Genomic DNA, 15653 nt, shown 5'->3' with positions numbered 1-15653 from the left:
AATGCCTTTCCAAATGCACCTGCTGGGTTGGTTTCCCGCTGCTCCTCGTTCTCTCCCCTGGGACCTCGTTTGCCTTAACCCAGCAGGACTCACGATCTTTCCACTCTCCCTGACACTGCTCATGCGTTTTCTCTGCTTAAAACCTTCTTCTGCTATTTCCATGTGTGCCCCTCTTTTAATACCCAGTTAAGGGACTTCCCTGGTGGCGCAGTAGTTAAGAATCCGCCTGCCAATGCAGCGGACACGGGTTCGATCCTTGGTCCGGGAAGATCCCACATGCCGCGGAGCAACTAAACCCAAGAGTCACAACTACTGAGCCTATGCTCTAGAGCCCACGAGCCACAACTACTGAAGCCTGTGCGCCTAGAGCCCGTGCTCCGCAACAAGAGAAGCCACCGCAGTGAGAAGCCCGCGCACCGCAATGAAGAGTAGTCCCTGTTCACCGCAACTAGAGAAAGCCTGCGCGCAGCAACGAAGACCCAATGCAGCCAAAAATAAATACATGAATAAATAATTTTTTTTTAAAAAAGTAAAGGGTTGGAGGAAGATATACCATGCTAAACTAATAAAAAGAAAGCTGGAGTAGCCATATTAAAAAAAAAAAAAAAAACCAGTTAAAATATCACCTCTATCATACCATAATTTTCTAACTTCTCTCTGTTCCCCATAGAATATTTGTAACTTCCTTCCTTACCACATAGTATTTTGTATTTACCTCTGATCACATTGTGCAGTGATTGAAACAACTTTTGTCTACCCCAGTAACAGATTCAATAAATCTGTTTGAATCAGAAACTGAGACTTGTTTCTGTTTCTCCAGGGTCTAGAACAATACCTGGCACCCAGTAGGATCTCAATAATTATTCAGTGAGTCATGGCACATGAAGGAATTCATTAGTGACATGAAACAAATGGTTTATAATTTGTATTAATTTGCTAAATGTGAAAAACGTGGTGAATACAGAGATTGCCCCCATATGACTTAAGTAGTCGTATTTAGGAAAACAATAAAAACATTTGAGGCATATGAAAGGCCAGGAAAAAAATTAACATTGTTTCAACTTTGCACATTTAAGCATAATAAACACATGCTATGATTTAGCAGCTTAAAATAAGGTGAAAAATTAGACAGCACACAACCATATGTTCTTATGAGAAACCTTGGAAAATTGTTAGAACTCACTAGCCTCAAAATTTTAGTATATTTTTTTACAGTAGGAATAAAGTTCAAGGGCAGTTGATTTCAGTTTATTTGAAATAATATAGACTATTCAAGGATATCTGTTGGTAGATCCAAAATTGGAATACAAATGGGATTTTGCTACAGTTAATTTATAGAGTGTCTGTTTGTCTTATTTCATTGAACTTTTCCTCACTCAATACCTCTCTGTCTTTTCTACTCCATTTCCCACTCCCTGTATAGATGCATTTCTTTCCTTTTCGCATATGTGCTCAATATGGAAACAGTAATTATTTTTTTCCTGATATATGTAACATGATATATAAGGATATATATTCATATACATACATATATGTTTGTACACATACATGCCTGTGAATTGAATAGCTTTCTTTATTGAGTACTTAATATATACAAAGTTTGTGTCAAGAGAATATTATACTAAATCTCATTTCTTTTTTTTTTTTTTTTTTTTTGGCCACGCCAAGCAGCTTGTGGGATCTTAGTTCCCCAACCAGGGACGGAACCCGGGCCGCGGCAGTGGAAGCACAAACTCCTAACCACTGGGCGGCCAGGGAATTCGCATCATTGCTTTCTTATAACTCCCCTTCAAGAAAGGTATTAGCCCCATTTCACAAACCGAGGCTCAGAGATAACCTCCGTCAGGAGGTGCATTGAATAGGCAATGGAATGTCTGAACTTTTCAATTTTTTTTAACTAGGGAAGAATCCTTTAAAAGTTGCTCACAATTTTCTCCATCTAGAGGTGGAGCTGCAAGTCACCAGTGGAAGAGACTTCGATTTGGTGGTGGAGGTTATGGGAATCACCAGAAACAAAGCTTAAGTTGCACAAGTGTAAGACAAATACCACCTAATGTCCCTGGAGGAAACAGTGAAGCAACCATGAACTTGAAAGCAAACGCTTCCGCTGAGATGTTAGAGCTTCTATTTAGTACTAAATACTTGGTAATTTTTAGCAGGACCATTCCACACTGAAGACAGAATCTCTCCTCCATCCCACCAAGTCTGCTTTTAAGATGCCAAATGTCTAAAACTATTGATTATTCTTGAGAGGGGTGTGTGTGTGTGTGTGTGTGTGCGTGTGTGTGTCAGAGAGAGAAAAAGAGATTGAGAGAGAGAGAGAGAGAATTCTCTTTTTGCTTAGACACTGCCGTTACAAGGTCATGAGACTAGACTGTAGCAGAAAAGTGCAGACCTGATTTCTTCATCTTACTGTAGGAAAAGCTACCAAAATAACCAGGCTACACATCGCATGACACTAACGTGACTTCACTTTGGTATCCTACGCAGGGTGTTATTTAAGACTAATTTAGCTGCCTTTGGGAACCCTGCTGGATTGCCCACTGTTATTTCCTCCTCTGGGCCATGGGGCCCAAGCACACTTGGCGAGTGCAGGAGGGGGTTTTCTGCCTGAAGAACTGTGTGTTTCCACTGTCATGTTCCCATCGGGGCTTTGAGGAGGGGAAGGCAGAGGCAAAGGCAGAAACAGAAGCTGGGTGTGGAGCTATGTGGAGCTAGGAATTTGAACTCTTCCTCCTTTGTCTAGTACTGTGGGTGGTTAATCTAGGTACTGAAGGTGACATTGACATCTAGAGTTTCCAATTGGTGGGTGGAAGTAAAAGGAGGTGTGTTGGCCTTGGCCACCTCTAGTGCTGGATCCATACTTCCATTACTCCAGGGTATCAATAATTTCAGCAGAGACTTAGCTGTGCCTACCATGGAGTGGGAACAGGATGATATGAGTACAACCTGGCAGAGTACTTGGGAGGCAAAAGGAGGTGACCTGCAAAACTCTGGAGCATGGGAGGTCCTGTGTGAGGGGCAAACACAAATTCGCAGGACATGTTAGCATTGCTTAGTGCGGTGACTTTACATTGTGTCAACTCAGCTGATCTAAAATAACATTTCCTAGAATTCCCTTTTCTGCATGTTTTGAGGTTAGAATTGACCAAGGAGAAATTCGTGTGTGATTTGAAAGGCACACGTGAAGCGGCAGTGACTGCTCTGAAGGGTCAGTGGAGGGTGCCAGGCACCGGTGAAGCTGGTGTGCATTGTTGCTGATCTGCTGGCCCAGTGTGTTGGTGTGGGGGTCACAGCTGGTCTGCAGCCCCTCCGGCTCCCCGCATGTCTTTCTTCAGCTTCATAGAGTCCTGGGCCAGGCAGGTGTGCAGCTCTGTGGAGAAGGGGATGAGCCCCTTCTTCGGGTCACCTGCATCTTAAGTTTGGAGACAGTGGGAGACAGATGTGAGGTCTAGTGTGTACCTGTGGCTTCCAGTGTGTCTTTTGGGTACCATTTTGCCCTCACGCAGTCCCATTTCACACCCAGACTGGTGGCACTGTTGACCTGTAGTGACTCCAGGCCTATTACCAGAGGCACAAAGGTCTTCCATTAACTTCTTCATCAGCTCCCACAATTTCATAAGGACTAATCCCTATACAAAAATTCCTTATTCTAGGGACTTCCCTGGTGGTCCAGTGGGTAATACTGTGCTCCCAATGCCGGGGGCCGGGTTCCATCCCTGATCAGGGAAACAGATCCCGCATGCATGCCACAGCTAAGAGTCCGCATACCGCAGCTAAGAAGTCTGCATACTGCGACCAGAAAAAAAAAAAAAAGATCCCGCATGCCACAATGAAGATCCTGCATGCCTCAACTAAGATCTGGTGCAGTCTAAATAAATAAATACTTTAAAAAATCCTTTATTTTATATCAGTTATAGCATTTGTACTTCCCTGATCAAATGCTAACTGGTACACTTGGGGAAACCTGAAGACTAGAGAGAGGCAACTGGGTTGCATATGTACTCAGTAAAAATGTTTGGGAATACTGTGAATGTCTGCAGTTAGAAAGAATGATTAATACACTTATGAATCATGATTCTATTATTGTTCCCTTTGAAGGGTAATCATTTATCGTCTTAAATAGGACTATATATGTGTCAATAACGTCCAATGATAAGCCACGGACATACTGCAAATCCACTTGACATTTCAGCATAATTATCAAGTTCAAATTCAAATATGCTATAATTTAAATAGTCACTAATTACTCCAGCTAAAGATTTTAGTCCAAACTTACAGATAATTAGTGTTCTGTCCCATTCAGTGTTTTTTCTTAAAGTGCCACCACTCTTATTTTATTGACTGAAGCAAATTAGACAGCTTTGATTAAGTTCAACAGATAATCATTCTGTATGTCCAGGAGTAGGAAGAGATCTAGAAATACTGGCACGCATCGTAATATTTATCACTTAAGTTCTAGTTCTCCTAGGTCTTGATCAGTCCCTCCACACATCCTATCAGCTTAAAAACACATTCTCTATGCCAGGCACTGTATCAGATGCTAGGGACGTAATTATGGGTAAAAAAGACATAGCCCCTGCCTCCAAGATGTTCACTACCTGGAGATATTGACCTCTCGCAACCCTTTAAACTAGCCAGTTTGACCATTCATCACCATGACTGGCAGTGAAAAGTAAGACTCAGAAAGCCACATCTGTTGAGATCATTTTTCCAGGCCTCTGCTCTGGCTCTTGACTCCCAGGATTTCAAATCCCTGGCTCCACACTCTTGGATTCCAAACCTGCTTCTGCTTCTCCCATCTGTTTGGGGACCGTTGATTTTCAGCTCATTGGATTTCAATTTCTCATCGTGCTTTGCTTCTTCCTTGTCTCTGACATCTTCTGAAGACTTTTCCGGTTCTGCCCTAGGGAATCCAAAGGATAGGTCAGCCCCAACCTCTCTCCATGCTGAGGGAGTGGGATTTCAGGTAAGTGAGGACACAGAGGTGAAATACAGATTTGTAATATAAGGAAACAAGTGCTATACTATTTATGTATGAAGTGTTACAAATTCATCGATGCTGATGTAATCAGCATCGTAAAGTGTGACCCCCATCAACTTCCTGCTCCTATAGCTACGTATCTATATTTGCACTCTGTTATTCTTCCATTCATCCTACAAATATTTATTATGCAACCACCATATGCCACCCACATACATTGCTTTCCTCCATCGTACAGATGCCTCTTCTGCTGTTTCAGGCTACCACCCAGGCTTTGGAGATGCAAAATATAACAGTGATTAAGCAAGTAGAGTTAATCTGCCTGGGTTGAAGTCTTGACTCACGCTGCTGTCTGCCTTAGTTTCTTCATCCATAAAATAAGGACAATCGTAACACTTACTGCCTAAGAGTATTGTTGAGGTTAATGCAAATAATGCATTGAAGCCCTACCCTAGTGTCTGGAATGGTTAGGTAAATACTCAGTGTATGTAACTGTTATTATCATGAATGATCCAATATTTTCATCTGCTATAAGACCAGTTTTTCATTTTGCCATATTTTCAATCTTCTTTTATCTGTTCCTTCTACGCCATATAGTTAAAAATACATGCTCCTGTCTCATATATCAGTAAATGTCCTCAATTCTATATATCTCTCTAAGCTTTTAGATCATTCTCTGATCATTCTCCTTTCCTTTAGAATCAGAATGCTTGGAATATTGACACTATTTTTTAAAATTTCCTTACATTTAATTCACTTTCCAGCCCCTTCAATCATGCTACTGCCCTTGACTTTAAAAAACCCTATTAATTTCCAAACCCAAAGATCATGTTGGTCCTCTTTAATTTGACTTACTACACCCTTCCTGAAACTTTTTCTTTCTTTGGCTTTGGCCCTGTGCTCTTTCTGGTCTTCTTCCACATTTTGAACCATTTCTTCTCAGCCACTTTTGCAGACTCCTCCCATTCACAGACAATTGGTTAGAGAATTCTGCCATTTCTACATTCTGAACACATCTTGCATCTTTCCCTTCTACTCTTTTCACGCCATAGTTGCCTTGGCCCAGATCTTTATTATATCTTATCTGTATCATTGCAATAGTCTTCAAGTTGGTCATGCAGCTTAGTTTCTTGACCATACTCCATATTTCTTCTACAGTAGTGATTTTTCTAGAATACAAATGTAATACATTTTACATTTCCCAGGCCAAAGCAGTGTGGAGTCAAAAAATGTGCACAACATCAATATCAAAATAGTATTTCTCCTCCCCAAAACTCTTAAGCCAGCCTAATCATGAGAAAAACATCAGAAAAATTCCAATAGAGGGGAGTCCTGCAATATACCTGGCTAGTCCTCCTCAAAACTGTTAAGGTCATTGAAAATAAGGAAAGTCTGAGAAAATGTCACAGCTAAGAGGAGCCTAAAGAGACAGACAACTAAATGTAATTCTGGATGGTATCCTGGATGGTATTGTAGAATAGAAAAAGGACGTTGGGTAAATACTAAGGAAATCTGAACAAACTATGGACTTTTGTTAATAATCATATATCAATACTGGTTAATTAATTGTAATAAATGTACCATATTGACGTAAGATGTTAATAATAGGGGAAACTGTGGTGGGAACTCTGCACTACCTGCTCAATTTTTCTGTAAATCTAACTTGTTCTGAAGAATAAAGTTTATTAATAAAAAATAGTGTTTGGGGCTTCCCTGGTGGCGCAGTGGTTGAGAATCTGCCTGACAATGCAGGGGACACGGGTTCGAGCCCTGGTCTGGGAAGATCCCACATGCCACGGAGCAACTAGGCCCGTGAGCCACAATTACTGAGCCTGCGCGTCTGGAGCCTGTGCTCCGCAATAAGAGAGGCCGCGATAATGAGAGGCCCGTGCACCACGATGAAGAGTGGCCCACACTTGCCGCAACTAGAGAAAGCCCTTGCACAGAAACGAAGACCCAACACAGCCATAAATAAATAAATAAATAAATAAATAAATAAATAAATAAATAAATAAACCCAAAGTTAAAAAAAAAAAATAGTGTTTGTTACAGAAAAAACAGATGAGAGAAATAGGATCAACAGATAAGGATTACAATAAATATAAAAGGATTAATTATCCCCTTCCAAAGACAGACACTTTTGAATTGGGTAAAGTCAAGCTAACGAGTTAATAAAAAACTAACAAAAATAATCAGTTAAACACTATTCTGAAGAGACACTTATAACTTTTAAAAAAGTTGAAAATGAAGTTGAAATATAACATATGTCAGGCAAATTCTAATCTATATTTAACAAATTCTAACAAAATATAGACACATCAAATGAGGGGAAGAAGATGTACTCTTGGGAAATTTTTTTTTTTACAAAATATACTACACATTTAGTTCACTACTTGTCAGATTTTTAAAAATACATTATTTAGGAGATTTTGAATGTAAGTATAAAAATGGGACTTTGTTTAGAGTGTTTGTGCATGTGTGCATGCACATGTTGGTGGTTTTGGTATCTAGTATCTTATAATGATTGAGCAGTTTTCTATCTACAATGAATACTTTGGAAGAGTTTACATAACATAGGACATATTAGTTCTTCTGGGTCAGAATATATCTTTAAATATACTTTTTGTTCCCTCTGTAGTATTGGATTTTCAGTTTTACAGCCTTTTTTTTTGCTATAAACATTACTCATTTATATTTGTATGTTTAAGTATATGTTAGATATTTAAGTATATATAGATATATAGTTATAAATGAGCAAAGTTTATATATTTTAGGCATCTATTTTGCTAGATTTTAAAATATAGTAAAGTTTAAAGGAGCAGTGAAAAAAAAATAGTGTTTGTCTTTTTATTTCACTGACCCCCTCCCACTGAGACCTTCTAGACCCCTCAGATTCTTCCCCAAACATGGGAGCCTGGGAGGCGGGTGCTGATCCGTGTGTGCTCTCAAGAAATCTTTTTGTCATCTGCTATTTTTCTTCTCTCTTGTTCTGGCTCCTAAAGAAAAAAGAGAATAATGTTTTCTGTTGAAAGATCTGGAGTCTTCGCCAGGGCACTGATGCCAATGCTGGTGTCCAGTGTTTAAGGCGCCAAGGTCCTTGCAAAGCAGCCAGTACATTTCTTCCTGCCAAATCTGCTGACTCCACTGCTGTTGATTTGATGATATTGTCTTGGGATCTGAGATTCTCATGGGAATCTTGTGAAACAGTCCTTTTAGATTCCTTGCTTGTTACTACAGTTCTTTCTTCTTGGGGCTCAGGCATCAACCTATAGGGACTGGAATTAAGGATAATCAGAGCTGCCGACACTGTGTTGCTAAGCTTAGAGCCACGGCTCTTGCATCACTGACTTTAAGAGACCTAGGAACTCTTCTTACCGATTGACTTATCTTCCAGGATGTTTCTTGATCACTCATGCAAACAGACTGCTGAGGGCCTGGGCCACTTAGCCCTCCAAACCTGTCCAGGCATGTCTGAATCTGAAGAAGAAAACAGCACAGGCTCAAGTTACATAAATATGATCATGTTATTGTGCTGTTTAGAATTCTTCAGTGCCTCCTTTCTGCCACTTCCCGTGGCCTTATATGGCACTCTCCTATCCTGGTTCAGTACATCTCTCCAGGCTCAGCTGGAGACAAACCCTACCCCAACCCTCTAGCCCAGCAACATTGAATTATCTTAAGCAATACATTTCATAAATTTGCCAGGCTTCTCATGTCTGCATGCTTTACTCATGATGTCCAGAAGCAGCATACTATCATTATGTATTTTCACCACTGTAATACTCCTTTGTATTAGTTATCTATTGATGTTTGACAAATTATCCCCAAACCTAGTGGCTTAAAACAATGAACACTTATTATATCACAGTTTCTGTGGGTCAGGAATCTGGGCATGGCTCAGCTGGGTTCTTTATCCCAGGGTCTTTTTACAAGGTTACAATCAAGGTGTTGGTCAGAGCAGTGGTCTCATATGAAGGTTCAACTGCGGGAAGGTCCGCTTTGAAGCTCCCTGACTTTGGTGTTGGCCAGTTCAGGTCTACATAGTCTGATGGGCTGAGGGTCTCAGTTCTTCACTGGCTATTGACCACTGGCCTCTTTCAGTTCTTTGTTATGTGGACCTCATAGGTACCTCACAACATGGTAACTGGTTTCCACTGGAGTGAGTAAGACAGCAAGAGAGGATGAGCAGAGGGAAAACAGAATCTTTTATAATCTAATCACAGAGGGTTACTCTACTTTAACTCCTTTAAAGTGATAGGATATATCGCTTTTGCTGTATTCTGTTTGTGAGAAGCAAGTCACTAGGCTCAGCCCACATTCAGATGGAGGGGATTATCCAAGGCCTGGAACGCCCAGGCTGGGGTCACTGAGAATGCTCTGTGGTTGGCCGGTGGAGGCAATAACTCCACCCATAACTGGTTTGTATGTCCAGACTGATGACGCCACACATGCACCAAGATGGTACAACAGTATTTATTACTCACATAATGGGTCTTTCTGAAGAAAGTAGGGCAGGCATAAAAGCCAGTCTGGAATGTCTTGAGAGAAGAGAGAAGCCAGTGGCTTTAGCTTTTATTGTGGTGAGGAGGTGGGGCCTTGGTGAGGGTTCCCACGGGAATGGGGTTTGGATGGTCTAAACTTTTCCACCAGCACCAATGGATGGAGCCCCAAGGCTTTCTCACTGTCTTGGTCTGATATGGGGAAAAAGGAAAGGGGGAGTATAGGGCATGAGTGCTGTCAGGGGTCAACCAGCAAAATGAAATTGGAGTCAGACTCCTTGTTACAAGGGGCTATTTTAGAGGCGGTCTACCATATCCACTGTCATATAATTGCTTATTTACTTGTTTGCCTTTTACAAGATAAAGAATGTATTTTAATTTATCTTTATGCTCTCAGCCCTTAGTGCAGTCCCTGACATATCATGGTCACTCAATAAATGTTGGCTAAATGAATAACTGAATGACTGACTAGATGGTCTCTCCCTCCCCTCTTGATCATTATTTATCCCCTGTTGTATACCTATTGATTTGTCATAGAACTGACACACTAAGTGGCATTTATTTCTTTTCAGAACTGTATCCTTTACTAGTCTGAAAGCTCACTGAAAACAAGAATTTGTCTTGTTATAAACATTTGTACCCTCAGTATCTAGTATGATATCACACACAGATGTTCAGTTACTGTTGCATGAAGAGTTCAGTCAATTCTACTACGGAGAAAGGAGTAAGAAAAAGCTGAAAACGGAGTGAATATTTTAATCTGGATCTTGAAGAATAAATAAAAGCTTGACAGGAAGGGACACAGTGTTGGGGAGGCTTTAGACAGAGAATAATCTATACACACTAAGTAGCAGTAGCAAAGACAATGAGTTACAAAAAATCATGGTGTAGTAGTAAGATTGAGCTGGTTGGAGATGTGGCTAAAAAGGAGGTTCACATCCAGGTTGTGAAACTTTGTAGGCTAGATTAAGTAGGGTGGAATGTCTCTCTAAGATAACGGGGAGTAATTTAAGATGTTTTAAAACTTGGGTGCAGTTTTTATTTTATTAAAAAAAATTTTTTTAATTAATTAATTAATTAATTATTGGCTGCATTGGATCTTCGTTGCTGCACGGGCTTTTCTCTAGTTGTGGCGAGTGGGGGCTGCTCTTTCTTGCAGTGCACGGGCTTCTCATTGCGGTGGCTTCTCTCGTTGCGGAGCACGGGCTCTAGGCGCGTGGGCTTCAGTAGTTGTGGCACGCGGGCTCAGTAGTTGTGGCTCGCGGGCCCTAGAACGCAGACTCAGTAGTTGTGGCGCACGGGCTTAGTTGCTCCACGGCATGTAGGATCTTCCCGGACCAGGGCTCGAACCTGTGTCCCCTGCATTGGCAGGCGGATTCTTAACCACTGCACCACCCGGGAAGTCCCTGCAGTTTTTAATGTAAGCAAATCTATTTTAGAAAACAATTCTGATGGCAGAGTAGAATGGATTTGAGTAGGGAGTGATCTGGAATCAATCAGGGGTGGGAAATGGGTGGTTTCATCGGGACAAAATGAACTCTACCTGGAAGAAATCAGAGCGTAGGTAGAAGGTAAGCATCAGCATTCTGAGTGATGCTGAGAGGAATCCAGAGCGCTGAGATTTGCAAGGTATGGAAAGCTGAGAAAATTCCATTGAAAGGACTGTGAGGATATATAGACAATAGAGATAAAGACAATGGAAGAATCAACCAAAGAAAGACAGATTAACTCTGATTATCTTGATAATTGATCAGTTGGTATACCCAATAAGAACTTTAGCTCACTTTCAGTTTTGGACACATATAAGACTAATGAAAGAAAAAAAAGCGAGAAAAAAAATATGCCCAAAGCATTACAATGGATACAGAAAATAGTTTTTCCTGTGTCTATGAGACTAACTTCATAGACGTATATTATCTCTCCAATACTCTTTCTTTTATTCTAAAGGAATTTTTTCATATTTCTCATGTGAAGTCTCAAAACTATTTTCTAATATGGAATTTCATAGCCTAAGCTTTGTGTTCAAAGAAGAATGTTGCAGTTGTTACAGGCTAGATTATTTACCTGGGTAATTCTGAAAAGGAGAACTAGACATGTTTCCCGTCTTTGGTGTTCCTAGCTTAAGCTGGAGTCTGAAAGCATTGTGGTAAGAATCTGCGGTCCTATACACAGTAAGGGTCACCTTTGACTAGTGAGGCAGAAAACAGGCCACAGGACAAAGAGGTGCCCATAAGCTCTGTTTTTACATTACTACAGCCCTTCCAAAGAGCAGCCTAAGAATTCTGCATGGAATTTGTTTTCCACAGATGTTTAGTGTTTTAGAGCTGGCATAATTTCATATTTCACCATTTTAGTAGGACCTCTCACATAATTTCAGTTGTAATTTTATTATTGGATGATTAATATTACAAATGCTTTTCTGAATTCAGTAAGCCTTTTAAATGAATTTATATTTTACTAAGAGCAATAGTATCTGCACACATTTGAAGCATTAGTATCACATGTGTTAGTAGTATTTATTCAGTTCTACATATGATTTATCTGAATCTTTTTAGTAACTCCATTACCCTGAATAGGTTTTTGACCCACAGGTTAGAAACTGATTTGATCCAACTTCCTTACTTCACAGATGAGGGGACAAATGATTTAGAACAGGTCATTTACATGAATTGCTTAAGGTTACAAAGGGTTCTAAGGTCGGGGTAGAACCTATAACTCCTGACCTTTAGACCAATTAATATGAGTCCAAAATAGCCAAAAGCATTAGACTTATTAACACAAAGGCAAAATTCAGTTATAATGTGTATGCTAAATGGCCTGATGTATCAATTCTAATCTTCAGAAGGTGCTCCCAGACTCTGAATTTCCTGGCATATATGACATATCATATTGGGCCCTATATTGCTATTGAAAGTTAAAAATTATTTTCCTGATTTTTATTATTTGAAACAAACTACACACGGAGTTTAAAAATCTAGGTATGAGAGAGTCTATCTGCTTATCTATATATGCCCAAGCACTTGGTACTGTGGTTCAGTTTCTTTCACATTCATTTTTTCCCTTTGAGAGTAGGAAAGAGGGAATAAAAAAAGTAAAAGCCAGAATGGCTCAGCTTGCAGGAAGAGGAGCTAAAAAGAGTCAGAAGGGTAGACGTTTGAGATGCTCAACGTGTGTGTGGATAGCTGTGTCCCACTGATTCCGCTGGAGGAGTGTATTTGAAGTGGCATAATAATTAGGTTCAAAAATTTACCCTTAGTGTGTCCTTTAAAGAAAAGGCTTGGGTTGAACCTTGGGATAGTTCATTTCAATGATTTTTAGGCCTCTGTAGAATGCAGCTGCAGAAGAGAAATCTCAAGAAAACTGGTTTTCTCCCTTTTGAGACCTAACAATGCATATTTTCTGATTAACCAGAGTGTTGGTGAAAACCACTTCCCTTTAAATTTCATATCAGTTATTTATGCTTTATGATTAAACCATTACTATCAAAACCACAGCATAAAATTATAATTAGTCCTCATTTTTCTGAACTTACGCATGTCTTATATTATTATAAAATATAGTATCTGCAGACAGAAATGTAAAGTTATCATACCCAGATTCTAAACTCTGTGTTATTTCTTTCAAATAACAAAAACCAGGAAACTGATAATGACATTGCAGAATTAAAAAACAGATAGTTATCACTTCTTTCATTAAATATATCAAATATTTTTCTTGATTTGTGGATGGGTTTTGCAATAAGTATAAGTTTGATTCCGAAGAAATCAATGTTTGGATGCTATTTCTTTAGAGCAACGTTAACATATAATCTAATGTATAACAGACACTCAGTACTGTCAATCAAAAAGATCTTAAATATTTTTAAGGGAGACGGATTTCAACAAACAGCCACTTGTTGACACTTAAGCACTTTAGAAGTGTATGAGAGTATAATGTTATGTTCTGGTATGGAGCCAGAATGTTTTATTTTCTTACCAACATTTTATTTCCCTGAACTCTAAAAGAAGTGACAGGTTATTTTGTCTGTAATGGTGGTTATTTTCAACTTCAAAAACGTTTCTGTGATCTTAAAACCTTATAATTTGTTCACAGTTACAAGTTAATACAGGCACAGAGCAGCATCTGTATGTAATTTTAGCTGAGAGAGTGGGAACTTTTAGTCCTTCCAAACTTATTTCATTAGACATGCATTGTCTAGGACAAGTCTGCTGCAAGCGTAATACTAAGTTAGCTTAAGTCCGATTTGTTGGAAATGTGGACATTTATGCATCTTTAGGGGGTGTCTTAGCGGTGTCCCCCATCAGGCTTGTTCTCTGTTATATGGACAACCAGGAATGAGGGCAGAAAGGAAGGAAACACTGTACAAAGGTCCTTCTGCCAGGCTCTGTAGTAGTGCTTTCTCCTATTCTACATCACTTAAGTCTGCAGAAAAACTCACCTCTCCACTACAACTTTTCAGGTATTCCTTTGCTGGGCATTGCCATGATACTCCGTTTTTGGGTCTACCCTTCCTACACAGTGACTGGCCCACTCTGGCTTTCTCTCTTCCTCTCTCTCCCTTCAGGCGTTTTCCAGCAGCTTATCTGTGGCTTTCTGGAGATGCAGGACTTAACAGAAAGTAGTCTGAGGAGAGAGAAAAAAAAAAAGAGTATTGTGGGCAAGGTTCTTCAAATCACACAGAGACTAGTTCTGCTTTCATGTAAGAAATAAATCCCATGGATAGTCCTGTGGAAGTGAGGGGTAAAAAAATTTCAAAAAGAAAACAAAAAGGAGTTTATTTGAAAAGAAGGGAAAGAAGAAAAGGAGTGACTGCAGTGTTTTGTTGAAGTCTCAATTATAAAATATATGGAGTTAGGAGGCACCAAATTTTGTAATAAAGTTAAATTTGGAGACAGTCTATTATTTACATGATCTTAGGATAAATGTGGGCAATGTCAATTTAAAGATTACAAATTGGAGAGAAATGTAGGAATTGTATCCAGTTTTTAAAACTATTTGCCTTATTATATCCAGTCTTTACATTTGCAATTGCGCCCAACTTAAAGAAAAAAAATAAAGCAAGTCTTCCCTGATAGATGATTAGACAAATTGATTAGCTAAAACTTTGGATGCAGTAGCTTCTCTGTAGACGTCTAAAAGTGAGTCTTTATCTCTTAAAAATAAAACTAGGGACTCTGCATTTTATTTTCCATGCAAGGTTCTTATCCTGGCAGTGAGGACAGGGACGGCGGTGCTTTCTGGTGGCAGCAGAAGGCTGGCAGTGAAAAATATGTAACAATGCCTCTGTTATCTGTTTCCAATTCTTGCAGCATAGAGCTGGAATCCAGAAAATGTGCCGCCTTGAATAATTCAACTTTCAAATCTCTTGGTGTTCATGACAATTTTGATTTACTTTTCCTTAACATTTTATTCTTTGCTTAGTTTTCATCCCCAGTTTTTCTTTTTTCTTTTTTTTCTTAAATTCCTCTGCCTTAAGTTCTTTGATTTTAAGAATCAGTATGATGATCTCCTTTAAAAATATTAAGCAAGGCTATCTAGTCAGAAACAGGATATACAAAGAAAGATAGATGAGAAAAATCAAAAACAACTTCTAAAATAAGAAGTCAGCCTGAATTTTACAAAGCTTTATGATTTTATAATGACTCTCTTACCCCACTCTAATGTTCTAGGAGAGCTTTAGAGCTCACTTCTTACCCGGAATCTCCTTTGTAGATAACAAGCTTGACATGCTTTAAATATTTATAGTGGGACCCCAGAGTGTTACAGAAAACAATGCAGCTTCCAGCATATGGACTAGGAAGCCAGAATCTTCATTAGTGTCACACATGGTGATAGAGTGGAAATAAACAGTCTAAAACAGGCAAGTCTGGCGGGGCTGGATCAGCTAAAAGATGATAAACATTCACATGTGTCCTCCCAATATGTGTTTGTGTTTTCTTCTGATTTAAAAAATAATTTTTGTTTAAACAGCAGGAAAATGTTAATAAAGAAAATGTACACTGAAAAGTATAATTACTACCTTCCTAATAAAGCTTGTATTTTCTTTTTCTACTCTCTGTCTGCCTCTCTCTCTCTCTCTCTCTCTCTCTCACACACACACACACACACATCCCCGAGCTTGTCTTTGCTGGCCTTCATTCTCTCCTCCTCCCCACTGGCTTTCTCCACAC

The sequence above is a fragment of the Eschrichtius robustus genome, chromosome 13 (assembly GCF_028021215.1).
Source record: "Eschrichtius robustus isolate mEscRob2 chromosome 13, mEscRob2.pri, whole genome shotgun sequence".
Taxonomy (NCBI): Eukaryota; Metazoa; Chordata; class Mammalia; order Artiodactyla; family Eschrichtiidae; genus Eschrichtius; species Eschrichtius robustus.
Note: the sequence above shows the minus strand (reverse complement) of the source record.